Here is a 14,111-nt window from a genome sequence, read left to right on the forward strand (position 1 = left end):
GCTCATTCTTACACCACTGGAGGTGTGCGGTTATTCCCTGATAACTGCCAGAGTCAGCACAGATGACACCATTTCACTGTACTGGCTATTGATGCCATCCCTTCTCACACAGCAGACCCTGTGACCATAACATAATATATAAATATAATAAATAATATACACTACCGTTCAGATGTTTTGGGTCACTTAGAAATGTCCTTGTTTTCCATGAAAACATACATGAACTGAGTTTGAATAGGAAATATAGCAAAATGCATAGGAAATGTAGTCATTGACAAGGTTAGAAATAATTATTTTTAATAGAAATAACAATTGTGTCCTTCAAACTTTGCTTTCGTCAAATAATCCTCCATTTGCAGCAATTACAGCCTGGCAGACCTTTGGCATTCTAGTTGTCAATTTGTTGAGGTAATCTGAAGAGATTTCGCCCCATGCTTCCTGAAGCACTTCCCACAAGTTGGATTGGCTTGATGGGCACTTCTTACGTACCATATGGTCAAGCTGCTCCCACAACAGCTCAATAGGGTTGAGATCCGGTGACTGTGCTGGCCACTCCATTACAGACAGAATACCAGCTGACTACTTCTTCCCTAAATAGTTCTTGCATAGTTTGGAGCTGTGCTTTGGGTCATTGTCCTGTTGTAGGAGGAAATTGGCTCCAATTTGGCATGGCGTTGCAAAATGGAGTGATAGCCTTCCTTCTTCAAGATCCCTTTTACCCTGTACAAATCTCACACTTTACCACCCCCAAAGCACCCAAAGCACCCCCAGACCACCACATTGCCTCCACCATGCTTGACAGATGGCATCAAGTACTCCTCCAGCATCTTTTTATTTGGTCTGCGTCTCACAAATGTTCTTCTTTGTGATCCGAACACCTCAAACTTCGATATGTCTGTCCAATCTTCCTCTGTCCAGTGTCTGTGTTCTTTTGCCCATCTTAATCTTTTCTTTTTATTGGCCAGTCTGAGATATGGCTTTTTCTTTGCAACTCTACCTAGAAGGTCAGCATCCCGGAGTCGCCTCTACACTGTTGACGTTGAGACTGGTGTTTTGCGGGTACTGTTACGGATACAGGTATCCTGTGTCTTTTTGTGTTTTTTCTCTCCTTCTGCCCTAATCACAGGTGTCCTGTATGTTCCTGATTGGTGGTCGTTGGGGTGTCTGCTGATTGCTAAGGTGGACTAATCAGTGAACATTCCTCTGCATTGCACCACCTGTTTCTGGTTTTTCAATCACACATCCCATTGTTTAAAAGCAGGTCAGTTGTGTTTGTTGTGAGAGACTATTTCCGTATGTGAGTATGGATACTGTGGTGTCCTGTGTTTTGTGTACTCACTCATTTGCTGGTTACTCTGTTTGGTAACTTTGTGTGTTTCTGGGAAAAGGGGAATTTAAGCAAGTTGCCCTTGGGCGTACATTACCCGTAGGAAGAAAACTGTCTAAAAACACTAGTTAGACCTGAGCGGACCACCCACTGTATTTGTGTATGATTAGCAGTAGCTTAGCGGTTCTTGAGGCAGGCAAGATCAGTTTAGGGTTTTTTTACACTATTGTTTCATTTCTTGGGTCCTGCTCAGCCCTTTTTCCCAAACCTTGACCGTGTGTTCAAAAATAAACATTTTATGTTTGACGGTAGTTTATGGTTGTCGTGTAGTTTTTGTTCTCACTGTTCCATGTCACGCTTATAATTTGCATGAATTATGTTACGGGTCTCATGTCCATCCACCCTAGACGTTTAAAGCCACGGGGTTCGTAACAGGTACTAATTAATGAAGCTGCCAGTTGAGGACCTGTGAGGCGTCTGTTTCTCAAACTAGACACTAATGTATTTGTCCTCTTGCTCAGTTGTGCACCGGGGCCTCCCACTCCTCTTTCTATTCTGGTTAGAGTCAGTTTGCGCTGTTCTGTGAAGGGAGTAGTACACAGCGTTGTACGAGATCTTCAGTTTCTTGGCAATTTCTCGCATGGAATAGCCTTCATTTCTTAGAACAAGAATAGACTGCCGAGTTTCAGAAGAAAGTTATTTGTTTCTGGACATTTTGATTCTGTAATCGAACCCACAATTGCTGATGCTCCAGATACTCAACTAGTCTCAAGAAGGCCAGTTTTATTTATTCTTTAATCAGCACAACAGTTTTCAGCTGTGCTAACATAATTGCAAAATGGTTTTCTAATGATCAATTAGCCTTTTAAAATGATAAACTTGGATTAGCAAACACAACGTGCCATTGGAACACAGGACTGATGGCTGCTGATAATGGGCCTCTGTACGCCTATGTAGATATTCCATTAAAAATCTGCCATTTCCAGCTACGATAGCCATTTACAACATTAACAATGTCTACACTGTATTTCTGATCAATTTGATGTTATTTTTGAAAAGAAGGACATTTCTAAGTGACCCCAAACGTTTGAACGGTAGTGTATATATATATATATATATATATATATATATATATACACATACAGTGAGGGAAAAAACTATTTGATCCCCTTCTGATTTTGTACGTTTGCCCACTGACAAAAATTATCAGTCTATAATTTTAATGGTAGGTTTATTTGAACAGTGAGAGACAGAATAACAACAAAAAAATCCTGAAAAACGCATGTAAAAAATGTTATAAATTGATTTGTATTTTAATGAGGGAAATAAGTATTTGACCCCTCTGCAAAACATGACTTAGTACTTGGTGGCAAAACCCTTGTTGGCAATCACAGAGGTCAGACGTTTCTTGTAGTTGGCCACCAGATTTGCACACATCTCAGGAGGGATTTTGTCCCACTCCTCTTTACAGATCTTCTCCAAGTCATTAAGGTTTCGAGGCTGACGTTTGGTAACTCGAACCTTCAGCTCCCTCCACAGATTTTCTATGGGATTAAGGTCTGGAGACTGGCTAGGCCACTCCAGGACCTTAATGTGCTTCTTCTTGAGCCACTCCTTTGTTGCCTTGGCCGTGTGTTTTGGGTCATTGTCATGCTGGAATACCCATCCACGACTCATTTTCAATGCCCTGGCTGAGGGAAGGAGGTTCTCACCCAAGATTTGACGGTACATGGCCCCGTCCATCGTCCCTTTGATGCGGTGAAGTTGTCCTGTCCCCTTAGCAGAAAAACACCCCCAAAGCATAATGTTTCCACCTCCATGTTTGACGGTGGGGATGGTGTTCTTGGGGTCATAGGCAGCATTCCTCCTCCTCCAAACATGGCGAGTTGAGTTGATGCCAAAAAGCTCGATTTTGGACTCATCTGACCACAACACTTTCACCCAGTTCTCCTCTGAATCATTCAGATGTTCATTGGCAAACTTCAGACGGGCATGTATATGTGCTTTCTTGAGCACGGGGACCTTGCGGGCACTGCAGGATTTCAGTCCTTCACGGCGTAGTGTGTTAACAATTGTTTTCTTGGTGACTATGGTCCCAGCTGCCTTGAGATCATTGACAAGATCCTCCCATGTAGTTCTGGGCTGATTCCTCACCGTTCTCATGATCATTGCAACTCCACGAGGTGAGATCTAGCATGGAGCCCCAGGCCGAGGGAGATTGACAGTTCTTTTGTGTTTCTTCCATTTGCGAATAATCGCACCAACTGTTGTCACCTTCTCACCAAGCTGCTTGGCGATGGTCTTGTAGCCCATTCCAGCCTTGTGTAGGTCTACAATCTTGTCCCTGATATCCTTGGAGAGCTCTTTGGCCTTGGCCATGGTGGAGAGTTTGGAATCTGATTGATTGATTGCTTCTGTGGCCAGGTGTCTTTTATACAGGTAACAAGCTGAGTTTAGGAGCTCTCCCTTTAAGAATGTGCTCCTAATCTCAGCTCGTTACCTGTATAAAAGACACCTGGGAGCCAGAAATCTTTCTGATTGAGAGGGGGTCAAATACTTATTTCCCTCATTAAAATGCAAATCAATTTATAACATTTTTGACATGCGTTTTTCTGGATTTTTTTGTTGTCATTCTGTCTCTCACTGTTCAAATAAACCTACCATTAAAATTATAGACTGATCATTTCTTTGTCAGTGGGCAAACGTACAAAATCAAGAGGGGATCAAATACTTTTTCCCTCACTGTATATACACAGTTGAAGTTGGAAGTTTACATACACCTTAGCCAAATACATTTTAACTTTTTCACAATTCCTGACATTTAATCCTAGTAATAATTCCCTGTCTTAGGTCAGTTAGGATCACCACTTTATTTTAAGAATGTGAAATGTCAGAATAATAGTAGAGAGAATGATTTATTTCAGCTTTTATTTCTTTCATCACATTCCCAGTGGGTCATAAGTTTACATACACTCAATTAGTATTTGGTAGCATTGCCTTTAAATTGTTTAACTTGGGTCAAACATTTCGGGTAGCCTTCCACAAGCTTCCCACAATAAATTGGGTGAATTTTGGCCCATTCCTCCTGACAGAGCTGGTGTAACTGAGTCAGGTTTGTAGGCCTCCTTGCTCGCACATGCTTTTTCAGTTCTGCCCACATATTTTCTATAGGATTGAGGTCAGGGCTTTGTGATGGCCACTCCAATACCTTGACTTTGTTGTCCTTAAGCCGTTTTTCCACAACTTTGGAAGTATGCTTGGGGTCATTGTCCATTTTAACTTCCTGTCTGATGTCTTGAGATGTTGCTTCAATATATCCACATCATTTTCCTTCCTCATGATGCCATCTATTTTGTGAAGTGCACCAGTCCCTCCTGCAGCAAAGCACCCCCACAGCATGATGCTGCCACCCCTGTGCTTCACGGTTGGGATGGTGTTCTTCGGCTTGCAAATACCCCCCTTTTTCCTCCAAACATAACAATGGTCATTATGGCCAAACAGTTCTATTTTTGTTTCATCAGACCAGAAGACATTTCTCCAAAAAGTACGATCTTTGTCCACTTGTGCAGTTGCAAACCGTAGTCTGGCTTTTTTATGGCGGTTTTGGAGCAGTGGCTTCTTCCTTGCAGTGCGGCCTTTCGGGGTTTTGTCAATATAGGACTTGTTTTACTGATTTCTTTTGATTTTCCCATGATGTCAAGCAAAGAGGCACTGAGTTTGAAGGTAGGCCTTGAAATACATCCACAGGTACACCTCCAATTGACTCAAATTATGTCAATTAGCCTATCAGAAGCTTCTAAAGCCATGACATTTTCCAAGCTGTTTAAAGGCACAGTCAACTTAGTGTATGTAAAATTCTGACCCACTGGAATTGTGATACAGTGAATTATAAGTGAAATAATCTGTCTGTAAACAACTGTTGGAAAAATTACTTGCGTCAAGCACAAAGTAGATGTCCTAAACGACTTGCCAAAACAATAGTTTGTTAACAAGAAATGTGTGGAGTGGTTGAAAAACGAGTTCTAAGTGTATGTACATTTCTGACTTCAACTGTATATATATATATAAAAGCCATAACACTGAGGTAACCTACACAGGGGGAAGACTGAGACAGGTCCAGACATTGGAATGTGTAGTAGGACTATAACTGCTTCACCCACCATTGGCTGCACAAACACTGAGCACAGTAGAGTGGAGAGGAGTGCCAGCTAATTGTAATTGCCTCTCATATTACAATCTATCTGTATTGATGTGTGGTCTGGCCCTGCAATATACAGACACTGAGTGAGAGATAGAGAGTGAGAGATAGAGAGAGAGAGAGTGAGAGATAGAGAGTGAGAGCCAGAGAGATAGAGAGTGAGAGAGATAGAGAGTGAGAGAGATAGAGAGAGAGAGAGAGAGAGAGAGAGAGAGAGAGAGAGCGAGCTATGGTGAGTTAGTGAAGATAGGGAGAGTGGTTGGCAGCTGAGGACAGAGAGAAGGGTGTGTGTGTGACCTGCTATCAGGCTAGTACACTCCAAGACTCCGTTATCTTCTTTAGTAGAGCCCCTCATCAGAACCTGCCTTCAGAGGAGACACACACACACACGCGCACACACACACACACGCAAGCGCACACACAATCCACTTCCCAGCCCAGTTCACATGGGTGGCAGAGCCGCTAGCTACAGGGGACTGACAGCGCTCCTGACCCCCCTGAAGAGAGGCCTAATGGGGATAAGTAGATAGAGCGCCATGGTGAGGTGCTGGAGGGTCAGTGCTAGCCTAAGTAGAGGGAGTCCAGGTGAGGTCAGGTGACTTCCAAACAAATGGGATGGGAAGAGGAAAGGAGAGTTGTTTTTTTTCTTTCTTTAATTTAACCTTTATTTATCCAGGCGAGTCAATTAACAACCGATTCTTATTTACAATGACGGCCTGAAAGAGAGGTAGAGGATGAAGGGATGGTGAAGGGTAGAGGATGAAGGGATGGTGAAGGGTAGAGGATGAAGGGATGGTGAAGGGTAGAGGATGAAGGGATGTGAATGGTAGAGGATGAAGGGATGTGAAGGGTAGAGGATGAAGGGATGGTGAAGGGTAGAGGATGAAGGGATGGTGAAGGGTAGAGGATGAAGGGATGTGAAGGGTAGAGGATGAAGGGATGTGAAGGGTAGAGGATGAAGGGATGGTGAAGGGTAGAGGATGAAGGGATGGTGAAGGGTAGAGGATGAAGGGATGGTGAAGGGTAGAGGATGAAGGGATGGTGAAGGGTAGAGGATGAAGGGATGTGAAGGGTAGAGGATGAAGGGTAGAGGATGAAGGGATGGTGAAGGGTAGAGGATGAAGGGTAGAGGATGAAGGGATGGTGAAGGGTAGAGGATGAGGGGATGGTGAAGGGTAGAGGATGAAGGGATGGTGAAGGGTAGAGGATGAAGGGATGGTGAAGGGTAGAGGATGAAGGGATGGTGAAGGGTAGAGGATGAAGGGATGGTGAAGGGTAGAGGATGAAGGGATGGTGAAGGGTAGAGGATGAAGGGATGGTGAAGGGTAGAGGATGAAGGGATGTGAAGGGTAGAGGATGAAGGGATGTGAAGGGTAGAGGATGAAGGGATGGTGAAGGGTAGAGGATGAAGGGATGTGAAGGGTAGAGGATGAAGGGATGTGAAGGGTAGAGGATGAAGGGATGTGAAGGGTAGAGGATGAAGGGATGGTGAAGGGTAGGGGATGAAAGATGTGAAGGGTAGAGGATGAAGGGATGTGAAGGGTAGAGGATGAAGGGAGGGTGAAGGGTAGAGGATGAAGGGATGTGAAGGGTAGAGGATGAAGGGATGTGAAGGGTAGAGGATGAAGGGATGGTGAAGGGTAGAGGATGAAGGGATGGTGAAGGGTAGATGATGAAGGGATGGTGAAGGGTAGAGGATGAAGGGATGTGAAGGGTAGAGGATGAAGGGATGTGAAGGGTAGAGGATGAAGGGATGTGAAAGGTAGAGGATGAAGGGATGGTGAAGGGTAGAGGATGAAGGGATGGTGAAGGGTAGAGGATGAAGGGATGGTGAAGGGTAGAGGATGAAGGGATGTGAAGGGTAGGGGATGAAGGGATGTGAAGGGTAGAGGATGAAGGGATGGTGAAGGGTAGAGGATGAAGGGATGGTGAAGGGTAGAGGATGAAGGGATGGTGAAGGGTAGAGGATGAAGGGATGGTGAAGGGTAGATGATGAAGGGATGGTGAAGGGTATAGGATGAAGGGATGGTGAAGGGTAGAGGATGAAGGGATGGTGAAGGGTAGAGGATGAAGGGATGTGAAGGGTAGAGGATGAAGGGATGGTGAAGGGTAGAGGATGAAGGGATGGTGAACGGTAGAGGATGAAGGGATGGTGAAGGGTAGAGGATGAAGGGATGTGAAGGGTAGAGGATGAAGGGATGGTGAAGGGTAGAGGATGAAGGGATGTGAAGGGTAGAGGATGAAGGGATGGTGAAGGGTAGAGGATGAAGGGATGGTGAAGGGTAGAGGATGAAGGGATGGTGAAGGGTAGAGGATGAAGGGATGGTGAAGGGTAGAGGATGAAGGGATGGTGAAGGGTAGAGGATGAAGGGGTGGTGAAGGGTAGAGGATGAAGGGATGGTGAAGGGTAGAGGATGAAGGGATGTGAAGGGTAGAGGATGAAGGGATGGTGAAGGGTAGAGGATGAAGGGATGGTGAAGGGTAGAGGATGAAGGGATGGTGAAGGGTAGAGGATGAAGGGATGGTGAAGGGTAGAGGATGAAGGGATGTGAAGGGTAGAGGATGAAGGGATGGTGAAGGGTAGAGGATGAAGGGATGGTGAAGGGTAGAGGATGAAGGGATGGTGAAGGGTAGAGGATGAAGGGATGTGAAGGGTAGATGATGAAGGGATGTGAAGGGTAGAGGATGAAGGGATGGTGAAGGGTAGAGGATGAAGGGATGTGAAGGGTAGAGGATGAAGGGATGTGAAGGGTAGAGGATGAAGGGATGTGAAGGTTAGAGGATGAAGAGATGGTGAAGGGTAGAGGATGAAGGGATGGTGAAGGGTAGAGGATGAAGGGATGGTGAAGGGTAGAGGATGAAGGGATGGTGAAGGGTAGAGGGTGAAGGGATGGTGAAGGGTAGAGGATGAAGGGATGGTGAAGGGTAGAGGATGAAGGGATGGTGAAGGGTAGAGGATGAAGGGATGGTGAAGGGTAGAGGATGAAGGGATGGTGAAGGGTAGAGGATGAAGGGATGGTGAAGGGTAGAGGATGAAGGGATGGTGAAGGGTAGATGATGAAGGGATGGTGAAGGGTATAGGATGAAGGGATGGTGAAGGGTAGAGGATGAAGGGATGGTGAAGGGTAGAGGATGAAGGGATGGTGAAGGGTAGAGGATGAAGGGATGGTGAAGGGTAGAGGATGAAGGGATGGTGAAGGGTAGAGGATGAAGGGATGTGAAGGGTAGAGGATGAAGGGATGGTGAAGGGTAGAGGATGAAGGGATGGTGAACGGTAGAGGATGAAGGGATGGTGAAGGGTAGAGGATGAAGGGATGTGAAGGGTAGAGGATGAAGGGATGGTGAAGGGTAGAGGATGAAGGTATGTGAAGGGTAGAGGATGAAGGGATGGTGAAAGGTAGAGGATGAAGGGATGGTGAAGGGTAGAGGATGAAGGGATGGTGAAGGGTAGAGGATGAAGGGATGGTGAAGGGTAGAGGATGAAGGGATGGTGAAGGGTAGAGGATGAAGGGATGGTGAAGGGTAGATGATGAAGGGATGGTGAAGGGTATAGGATGAAGGGATGGTGAAGGGTAGAGGATGAAGGGATGGTGAAGGGTAGAGGATGAAGGGATGGTGAAGGGTAGAGGATGAAGGGATGTGAAGGGTAGAGGATGAAGGGATGGTGAAGGGTAGAGGATGAAGGGATGGTGAACGGTAGAGGATGAAGGGATGGTGAAGGGTAGAGGATGAAGGGATGTGAAGGGTAGAGGATGAAGGGATGGTGAAGGGTAGAGGATGAAGGGATGTGAAGGGTAGAGGATGAAGGGATGGTGAAGGGTAGAGGATGAAGGGATGGTGAAGGGTAGAGGATGAAGGGATGGTGAAGGGTAGAGGATGAAGGGATGGTGAAGGGTAGAGGATGAAGGGATGGTGAAGGGTAGAGGATGAAGGGATATGAAGGGTAGAGGATGAAGGGATGGTGAAGGGTAGAGGATGAAGGGATGGTGAAGGGTAGAGGATGAAGGGATGGTGAAGGGTAGAGGATGAAGGGATGTGAAGGGTAGAGGATGAAGGGATGGTGAAGGGTAGAGGATGAAGGGATGGTGAAGGGTAGAGGATGAAGGGATGGTGAAGGGTAGAGGATGAAGGGATGGTGAAGGGTAGAGGATGAAGGGATGGTGAAGGGTAGAGGATGAAGGGATGTGAAGGGTAGATGATGAAGGGATGGTGAAGGGTAGAGGATGAAGGGATGGTGAAGGGTAGAGGATGAAGGGATGGTGAAGGGTAGAGGATGAAGGGATGTGAAGGGTAGAGGATGAAGGGAAAAGATGCAGGTAATGGATAATTGGAGGAGGTGAGAGGAAATGGGGAAAGAGAAGAATGGAGGGATGGGATGAAGCTTAGGGATCAGGTGATGGAAGAAGGGATGAAAGGTGGAGAGGATGAGGGAAAGGAATGGATAATGGAGGGATGGGATGAAGAGATCTGGTGAGAGGAAATAAGGAAGGGATGAGATAAAAGGATGGGTGAAGGGAAGAAGGAGAGGAGAGGAGTGTTCTGTGTGACTCACTGTAGGTTCTCTGAGCTGAACTCTGATTCCAGGAACTTGAGGAACTGGTCGCGACCTGCCAGATCCTTCAGAGCTTCTTCTAGAGAGAAACCCCACTTCCTCACCCTCTGTTGACTGGGGTCCTTACTAAGGGGGGGGGGGGATACAGAAGGAGAGAGTAGGAGGAAGGAAAAGTTTGAGTTCATGAAAGAGCAGGAGTTAAATAAAATAGACAGACAGGGAAAAAAATGAATACTGTGATCTCAAACAGTCTCAAACACCACATGATGTTGGACAAGTGGTGGCAGCGATGTAGAAACAGTGACAGCATAGTCCTGTAATGGCAGCGTTCACATGACACCTAATCATTTACATCTCTGCAGGACATTTCCCTCTAACCTGTAATGTAATTAATCAATTTATCAGGATTATGAAGCTACATTAGGCACAATGATTATATGTCTGGGTTGATTCATCTCTGCATAAGTCTAGGAGACCAGAAGGGTTACAGACAGACTACATATGGTGCTCAGCAACAGCATCGTCCACCATGAAATATCTTTCATATCTGGATCTAATAATGATGTAGGACAATAGGATGTCATTGCCCTTTGTTCAGATTGTTCAGACTTTAAGGATGATTATCTAAAGTCCTGTTTACACTTGGTTCTAACATGCGTCCTTTGTCCTGAACTTGTCCACATTCTGATTGTGACCACATTTTTAGACGGGTGTAGACAATCAAAAAATACATTGTGATCAGATCATCCTGCCCACCTCCGGAGGTAGTCAAGACACATTGTGTCTGGATATCTCACAAGTGTAGGCAGATCTGGACAGAGACACCATTTGAATCATCATTATTCTACCCTTTAACATCATTGACAGGTGGCACCATTGACTGATTACATCAATATGTGTCTTACAATAAATACATATTATTTTGAAAGAATAGCTGTGAAATATAATTTGCATAAAGGAAGGGACCAGGAAATCTGGTCACAATGCAGACACAGGTATAAATAGGGCTAGGGACTCGTTGTATCTGGATATCAATCAAGTGTAAACAGATCTGGATGATCAAATAATTTAAATCATCATTATACTGGCCTCTAAAATCATTGGCACCATTGACATATGGCATAAATAATTGTCTTCAAATAAATACATTCATATCACTTTGAAATAATATCTGTCAAACAATCTGCATACAGGGAGGCACCAGGAAATCTGGTCACAATTCGGACATAGTGGACAGATAACAGACACGTTTCGCTACCAATGTGTACCAACGGCTACAATGTGGGCACGATCAGAATGTGGACAGGATCAGGACAAAGGGCGCATGTTAGAACCAGGTATAAACGGGGCTTTAAGACACAGCATTGGTGACCCCTGAGACAGTTGGCTCTCTTTGATTATGGTACTTTGATTTCACCATTTAGTAATGAAACAGGACGATAATAAGTTGTCATTGCCCCCCCATGATCCTCTCTGTCACTGAGGGTGATTTTGCAGCTGAAGTGGCTAGGTGGATTAGTTTTGTAGGAAAAGCCATACATTAGGTGTTTTGGGAGAGACAGAGACCAGAGACAAGTATGTATCAGACAGGGAAGTCACAGATACCAGTCCACCGACTGGGGAACTTAGGGTTGTGGTTCTTACCTGGCCTCTAGGTCCCAGAATGAGAGGTCGTCACTGGCCCAGGGGTTGGACGGTTCTGGTGACACCACCAACGGGTCATACTCCTGGTACTGCTCAGTGTAAGTCATCAGACTGACAGCGCAACACACAGAGATGGACATTGTGAAGAATGACACATGATCAGTCAGATATCAGTTCTACTGTAGGCCCTACAGTCAGATATCAGTTCTACTGTAGGCCTTACAGTCAGATATCAGTTCTACTGTAGGCCCTACAGTCAGATATCAGTTCTACTGTAGGCCTTACAGTCAGATATCAGTTCTACTGTAGGCCCTACAGTCAGATATCAGTTCTACTGTAGGCCCTACAGTCAGATATCAGTTCTACTGTAGGCCCTACAGTCAGATATCAGTTCTACTGTAGGCCTTACAGTCAGATATCAGTTCTACTGTAGGCCTTACAGTCAGATATCAGTTCTACTGTAGGCCTTACAGTCAGATATCAGTTCTACTGTAGGCCCCTACTACTTGACACAGATCGGAAACCTATTAATGTAAGGCTAAACTATTAGGTGGAAACTGGTGAGCCAAGAGTAGTTTCCGCCACAGTTGCAAGCCCAGTTTGAAACACCCTGCCTGCATCATCATGGCACCAATGGCTTTGAACTCTGTAAAGGAATTCTTAGAAAAGCACCACACACACACAATCCCTGGTAGAAGGTCACATTTGAAAACCATAAACCACTTCAGTCCTGCCCTCCAGCCTTGACCCAAGCCCCTAGACCTGCCCTCCAGCCTTTCCCCTAGCCCTAGAAACCATAAACCACTTCAGTCCTGCCCTCCAGCCTTTCCCCTAGCCCTAGAAACCATAAACCACTTCAGTCCTGCCCTCCAGCCTTTCCCCTAGCCCTAGAAACCATAAACCACTTCATTCCTGCCCTCCAGCCTGTACCTTGCCCCTAGCCCCGCCCTCCAGCCTGTACCTTGCCCCTAGCCCCGCCCTCCAGCCTGTACCTTGCCACTAGCCCCGCCCTCCAGCCTGTACCTTGCCACTAGCCTACATTTACATTTACATTTTAGCCCCGCCCTCCAGCCTGTACCTTGCCCCTAGCCTACATTTACATTTACATTTTAGCCCCGCCCTCCAGCCTGTACCTTGCCCCTAGCCCCGCCCTCCAGCCTGTACCTTGCCCTTAGCCCCGCCCTCCAGCCTGTACCTTGCCCCTAGCCCCGCCCTCCAGCCTGTACCTTGCCCCTAGCCCCGCCCTCCAGCCTGTACCTTGCCCTTAGCCCCGCCCTCCAGCCTGTACCTTGCCCCTAGCCCCGCCCTGCCCTCCAGCCTGTACCTTGCCCCTAGCCCTGCCCTCCAGCCTGTACCTTGCCCCTAGCCCCGCCCTCCAGCCTGTACCTTACCCCTAGCCTACATTTACATTTACATTTTAGCCCTGCCCTCCAGCCTGTACCTTGCCCCTAGCCCCGCCCTCCAGCCTGTACCTTACCCCTAGCCTACATTTACATTTACATTTTAGCCCTGCCCTCCAGCCTGTACCTTGCCCCTAGCCTACATTTACATTTACATTTTAGCCCTGCCCTCCAGCCTGTACCTTGCCCCTAGCCCCGCCCTCCAGCCTGTACCTTACCCCTAGCCTACATTTACATTTACATTTTAGCCCTGCCCTCCAGCCTGTACCTTGCCCCTAGCCTACATTTACATTTACATTTTAGCCCTGCCCTCCAGCCTGTACCTTGCCCCTAGCCCCGCCCTCCAGCCTGTACCTTGCCCCTAGCCCCGCCCTCCAGCCTGTACCTTGCCCTTAGCCCCGCCCTCCAGCCTGTACCTTGCCCCTAGCCCCGCCCTGCCCTCCAGCCTGTACCTTGCCACTAGCCCCGCCCTCCAGCCTGTACCTTGCCCCTAGCCCTGCCCTCCAGCCTGTACCTTGCCACTAGCCCCGCCCTCCAGCCTGTACCTTGCCCTTAGCCCCGCCCTCCAGCCTGTACCTTGCCCCTAGCCTACATTTACATTTACATTTTAGCCCTGCCCTCCAGCCTGTACCTTGCCACTAGCCCCGCCCTCCAGCCTGTACCTTGCCCCTAGCCCTGCCCTCCAGCCTGTACCTTGCCCTTAGCCCCGCCCTCCAGCCTGTACCTTGCCCCTAGCCCCGCCCTCCAGCCTGTACCTTGCCCCTAGCCCCGCCCTCCAGCCTGTACCTTGCCCCTAGCCCCACCCTCCAGCCTGTACCTTGCCCCTAGCCCCGCCCCACCCTCCAGCCTGTACCTTGCCCCTAGCCCCGCCCTCCAGCCTGTACCTTGCCCCTAGCCCCGCCCTCCAGCCTGTACCTTGCCCCTAGCCTACATTTACATTTACATTTTAGCCCTGCCCTCCAGCCTGTACCTTGCCCCTAGCCCCGCCCT

The 14,111-nt window shown here is 47.2% G+C and overlaps 1 pseudogene across 1 annotated transcript in view; it reads right to left on the reverse strand.

Annotated features, from left to right (window-relative positions):
* LOC311108461 (regulator of G-protein signaling 6-like) overlaps nt 1–14,111 on the reverse strand; it is a 122,351-nt pseudogene that overhangs the window by 4,446 nt on the left and 103,794 nt on the right. Inside the window, exon 11 of the transcript in view lies at nt 10,078–10,203. The product of the transcript in view is annotated as a regulator of G-protein signaling 6-like (transcript). The remainder of the gene's footprint in view (nt 1–10,077; nt 10,204–14,111) is intronic.

Source organism: Coregonus lavaretus (assembly GCF_964263955.1).
Source record: "Coregonus lavaretus genome assembly, chromosome: 33".
Taxonomy (NCBI): Eukaryota; Metazoa; Chordata; class Actinopteri; order Salmoniformes; family Salmonidae; genus Coregonus; species Coregonus lavaretus.